We start from the raw sequence: 6564 nt of genomic DNA, 5'->3' as shown, positions 1-6564 counted from the left end.
GAAGAAAGGGTATGACATATTACTGAGGAGAAATGACAGCATGAGGTACTGACATAGTCCCCAGGCTAGCACAGTCTGAAAGATTCAGCATTTCTGTTTTGAGTTGATTCTCACAAAGAAAGAGAGCGCTGGATAGACAATATACAAATACATCCCTTACCACACTGATTTTACTTTTATAGGAAAATAGTTAAGATGAGGAAGTTAAATATACCTTATTTTGTGCTACTGATTTTCTAACATCAAACATAGCATTAAACCTTGTTGTGCATCACATAACACAACTGCAGAATAGAAATTCTAAGCTCTATGCAATTCAGCAAATGAAAGAAATGAAATGATGTTTGCTTGTTTTGTTTTGTTTTGTTTGTTTAAATTTAAAAGTAAAAGCAAAATTATTTTATCTTCATCTGTTTTCTTTTCAACATTTGGACCTCAATTAGAAAGAGAAAATAATATATATATAAGTTTCCAGAAGTTTGTTGTTGCTGCTTTTCTTTCTGTACTGCTGCAGTACTTTTCTGTAGCAGTTATTTTATGAACTTGTGAGCTAAGCAGTTCAATATTGGAAAAGTCCTAATCATTCCCTTTATTCAAAAAACCTGTTTTCTAAAGCAGTTAAATATGAAAAATAATAAACTAAACCAAATAAAATAAAATAAAATAAATCCAATACTTGTGCAGATTCAAGCTTAGTAGTAACAAAAATAATGTGCTTGGGGTTTAACTTGTCAGACTTGTTAGCATGTTTAGACACTAAATCCATGATCTTGTTTATGCTGGTGAAATCTAAGAAAAAAATCTTGATGATTCTTTTGTTCTGGTATTACCATCAATGAGAAACCATGTGTAGGCAAGAGTCCTTTAGGCACATGTATTGTCATCATTGTCTTTCACCTTTTCTCAGGATTCTTGGAATGGCAGTAAAACAAAACCTGTTGAAAGAAATCTAATCTTCAGCATAGTTGATTTTCAAGCAATTATTATGGTTGACTAAACTAGTCAATCTAGTCAACTGGCTTGTTCATGATGTCCAGATCAGAGAGTAATTTGCAGTATAAGTCACTAGTAACATCAGCTGTTGCTGGAGATGGTAAACATTAGTGACACTGCTGAAACCTCAGTAGGTGTCAGATACCTTTGCCTGATAAAATTTTTAAGTAAAAAAAATCTCTTACTGCGGTGCCACTTGATGTCTCATGGTGAGCTACGCAAAACTAAAACCAATTCAGTAGCCTCTTACAGAAAACTCTTAAAGAAACACAGATGATAGAAAAGGACTGAGGGAGGATACTATTTTAATACTCTGCTCTTCCTTAGCTGTCTCTGTCTGAGGACCTGAATGATATGGCTAATATTAATGCATTTATTCTTTCAGGTTCACAGCATCTTTGTGCTGTGAATAACTATTACTGCCACCATAGAATGCCCGCCCACATCTAGAGGGAGAAAATAGTGTTATGGATATCAGGACTAGGTTGTTTTCTCCCACTTCTCACTTCTTTGTAAATTATTTCAACATCTGAAATTCACAGCAGAATCTATATGCTAATGTAGCTGCTGTCCTACTTAAATTCATTAACAGTAATAAACAATGAAGTTATAGCCCTGGGTCTAATATAAGACTTAAATGCATATAAAAAGAGACACAGCTGTGTGTTTTAGGCATTGCCATCCAGTCTGGTATGCAAAAGGATTTATGCAGTATACTGTGCAATGTGATCTCTCCAAAAATGCCAGGCTGCATTGAAAAACACCAAGCAAGGGTGATCTTAACTCCCATCTGTCACTGGAAAAGAGAAAACCTGAGTCTATGAAATGTTTGTTTTCATGGACCCTTGAAAAGAACAGAGTTCACTGCATTGCTTTTAGCAATCAGGTGATCTATACAACCTGTGACCACCATTTGCAGTATAGCTTAGTTGTTAGAGAATTCACCTGGAAACTCATGAGAACTGCTAGTTTAAGAAAAGGTGGAAAGAGGACTGAAGTTTTCCTCACTCAAACACCTTAAGTTATAGGCTGCTTTCTATGAGTGATATGTAGAAATGGATTTAGAAGCATAACAAGGTACTGCAGGTAAAGTACCTGCATTATACCCATTAAAGAGTGAGATCCAGGGTTCCTCCTTTCTATGTTAATCTTCAAACTGTGGAGGGACTGTTTGTCACAGAGTGTAGTGATAGGGCAAGGAAAAATGGTTTTACGTTAAAAAAAGGGCCGATTTAAATTACATATTAGAAAGAAGTTCTCTACTATGATGTTGGTGAGGCACTGGAACATGGTGTCCAGAAAAGCTGTGGATGCCCTATCCCCAGAGGTGTTCAAGGCTGGGTTGGATGGAGCTTTGAGCAACCTGGTCTGGTGGGAAGTATCCCTGCCCATAGCAGGGGGGTTGGAAGTAGAAGATCTTTAAGGTCCCTTCCAACCCAAACCATTCTGTGATTGATTCTATTCAAACAGCAAAAGTAGGAATGGCCAACCCATTCAGCTGAACATAAAAAAAAATCTGCATTTGGTCAACATCCATGTAATACCTTAGAGAGTCAAGGGAAAGCCACTCCAGGAGCAGCTATGAACAGGAGATGACAAGGACTCTTCAAGGGAGATGCTTCCCCACTGACAAACAGAATTGAAATTTCCCATAAATGCACAATCTGATGCCACAAAATTTTACTCCCATTATGGTTATCCATTGCTAGAATGTTATATTAACTGAAGACAGAGATGCTGCCCTTTAGCGCACCTAAAAACTAAAGCAAATAAAAGTGCACTGTTAAGATTTCTGATCCTGTCAATGTAAGTTGTCCATACTTAAATAAGTTGACCAAGCTGGCATTTTGGGGGATTTAATACAGCACTCTACTTGTTCTGATCCCAGTGGGTTTTAGGCAAGAGGTTCTTACCTAAGTCCCAAAGCCAGAACAAGCACCTTACGAACTGAAGAGAGGAGTAGTATGAGCTTTCAAAGTTCCTAATCTGAGCATACCTCTGTGATATCAGATTTAAGGGTCACTGTTTTATATTTAGGTATGGTTTTATATTCTGCCTAAATGATGGTTTATCACATGCATTTGTCTTTATTGTCTTCTTATTTATGTGTCTGTTCCTTTCACACAGGTCATCTTCTGTTTTAATTAGGTCTTGTTATCTCCTGATATTTTTAGGGGTGGAAAACTTAGAGAGGTGCAGAGAGTTACCCTGTCCTCTGTCTTCTTCTTCCTGAAAACTCCTTTTCTGTTATGTCTTTTGAGAACATACTACATGCTACACTAAGGGCAAAATCTCTTCTTACTGAAATCAAAGAGAGGTTTGCACTGACTTAACTAGAAAAAAAGTATTGAGTCCTTAACATGATTTAACCCAGAAAGAACAGCCTTGTGAATCTGATTAAGCACATACTGTAATAATTGTTCTGACAACTTGTACCTTCCTTTCCACAAGCTGACTCTGAGCTCTAGGGTAATGTGGCTCCCAGTCAGATGGAGATTAAGTGATTCAGGAGATGTTAAAGATGAGAATTTTTGACCTTCAGTACCATCTCCATAGTGAGATGCATTACTCTGAACTCTGGAAGGGGAGCTCACTCATGTTTTGCTGACTAGAACTGCTTTTTTTTTTTTTTTTTTTTTTTTTTTTTTTTCTCTTAGCAAAATTGGATAAATATCTCAAGGAAAAAGGTGTACACTATTGCCTTTCACCAGAGCAGGCAAAACTGCATAATTTGCCTGTTTGGATTTGAGCTCTAACACACATCTCTGCACAAACCTCCCTCTCCTTGGTGTTCTTCTGAGCAGAATATCAATGTCACCAGAGAGGAGTCATCTTTCCTTTTTTTCCCTCCTCCTTTTCTGCCGTTGCTCCTGTGTGCATTTAAATTTCATTTACTTTGGCAAGAAAGCCCTTGCTTTGCTTTTAAAAGTTTTAATCTACCTTGTAACACTACCTAAGAAGTGAAATTAAGCTGCAGTCTGTACTAGAAGAGAAAACCTACTTTATTTATCACCCAGTCCTACTTTACCGTACACTGACCTAATTACAGCCTGCATCACAAGGGGTATGAGGAGAAGCAGAAGGAGTGCTTCTGCCACCTAGTGACTCATGTCGTCCCGCAGTATCCAGCAGCACCCTTTCAGGAGTTTTGCATTTTTGTGTCCCTAGCACTTAGGAGCAAATGACCTTCCCCAGCCTGCCCGCATGGATGCTTGTCTTATCTGCATACTGCACTCTTCTTTCACTGATTCAAAACAGTTTTCATGGGCGAATTCTGCTCTTTCAGCCTACACTAGAGTTGGTAACCAGCAGTAAGGCAGGTGGGATGGTAAAAAATCAAAAATCTTTTGAAATGGCTTAAAATATGGCAGAAAAAAAAAAAAAAAAAAAAAAAAAAAAAAAAAAAAAAGAAAGAACTATTAAAACACGGCTAATACATGTCAAAAAACAGAAAATGTTTTGTATGCACAGATTTAAGCTGGGGGTTTTCAAATGCATCACAGAGAGCTGGGAACCTCTGTGCCTGTCACATCAATTGGATGCACAAAAGATTTAGGTCTTGAGCACTTCTACAAGATTTTGCTTCTCCCTCTCCTACAATTATAATTTATGTATTCTTGTTCCTGTGAAATGACAGGTGAACATGTACCAATTAACCTTTTTTTTTTTTTTTTTCAATGATACCATTTTCAGTATGAGCTTTGAGGATAGAAAATAAAATAAAACAAAATAAAATTTAAAAAAAATGAAATTAATAATAATAATTTCATTTTGCTATAAACATACAAACATTACAGAGCAGAACCCAATTTGACTGTTTGAAAATTAAAGTATTTTTATTTTCTAGGGCATGTATTCAGATTCTGGTCATTCCATTTCAAAGCATTTCAATAGTTTTTTCCACAACTGCTCTGAAGGTCATAGTTTTAATTGGGATTCTCTTGCGAAATTAAATGTACATCACAGGCATCACTAACTGTGCATAAGTGAAAGGATGTGGGCTCTTAAGAATTCCTGCGAGCTAATCTGAATATTCTTGCCCAATGCGTGCATGCTGAAATAAACATCAACTTATTTTAAACTGTATTTGCAAAACTCTTTCTATTTTCTTCCTGATTAAGGTGTTCTAGCAAAGTGGTCTAGTACAACCAATATTTGTATTGGCTTTAATATAAATGTATTGTAAGAATGAAAATTCGTGTTTCATAATGCAATGTTAAACAATCAAGAATTATTCTGACTGCCTCCACAATTTCCAATCATCTGGACCTTTTTCCTTGGCACCCAGAGTAGCATGTCCAAGGGCCTGACAAAGACTGTGAACATTATTCTGCAAATCTGCCTTCTGATTGTAAGGAATATTATTATTATCTTTCATAAATATTTGTTAGTGAGTCACTGGAGTTAAATGGGAAGGCTAATAAAATATGCCCTGCTACCTGCCATCATGAATGCTCAGGTTTCCCAGAAAGGTGCTTAGTTTAAATGTGACATAGTTTCCTTTCAGGCCAAGTTTCCCTGTTGCCTCTCCAGGGCAGCCAGGATGTTGAAGCAGGAAGGGAAAGAAGGCTCTTCAGTACAGCCAAATGGGTCCAGTGTTCCCTTTGTTGTGTTTTCTAAGTGTCCAGCTCCTGATTGGTGTCTGCTCTAAAGAAACACTGAGCACTCATGTTTTTAATTGAAGGTGTACTTTGAGCAAACAACCTCCTATATCATATGATACAAATAATCAGGTATGAAGCATCTCAGATTAGCCACTCCACACAAGTAAACACTTTTTGCCTTTATATCTCCGTGCCTCAGTTCTCTCTGTATAAGAAAAAAAAAAAAAAAAAAAAAAAAAAAAAAAAGTAATCCTCTCATTGAGGTGTTATGAAGATAAATTAATTGTTTTTAAAGCATTCATATATATCAGTAGTAAACAGTGTAAAAAAACTCACATGAGGAACAGATCAAAATAGTGTGTAGTAGATACCTTACAAAAGTACACACTGAATACTAAAAAGAAGGAGGCTGGAATCTGCTGTCTGAGTGAGCATTATCTATTCTGTACAAAAACTGCTATAGAAATCTTAAATGCAATGTAAATGAAGTTTGTACAAAAAAAAAAAAAAAAAAAAAAAAAAAAACTACCCCGAGTGATTAACATTGCAGGTCTTCTCATCATTCTAGATCTCTAGAATGTTTTCTGTCTCCTATGTTGCACATCATAGTCAATGGATAGAGAACGTTTGATATTGCAACATAATAATGTTCTTTTAATTATTTTTGATAAAATAATATATATAATTTTGACACTGCTTATTTCTATGGAATCTTGGTTCTTTTTAGGTCATAAAGGAAATATATTTAACATCTGGTTTGGTTTACCTGTCAAACCAACATTAGGCACTACCTGATCTGTCTAAGATATCAGAGAGATACACACATTAGAAATAAATAAATATTTCCCTCTCATCCATCCAAATGGATAGAAGTTTTCATTTGATGGTTTTTCAGTATACAGTTGTTAAGGAAGGGTGGGGTGACAAAAAGTTGAAAGGAGTGATATTTTCTGTTCTTTTACAAAGG

This window comes from Aythya marila, assembly GCF_965140915.1.
Source record: "Aythya marila genome assembly, chromosome: 3".
Lineage (NCBI taxonomy): Eukaryota > Metazoa > Chordata > Aves > Anseriformes > Anatidae > Aythya > Aythya marila.
Note: the sequence above shows the minus strand (reverse complement) of the source record.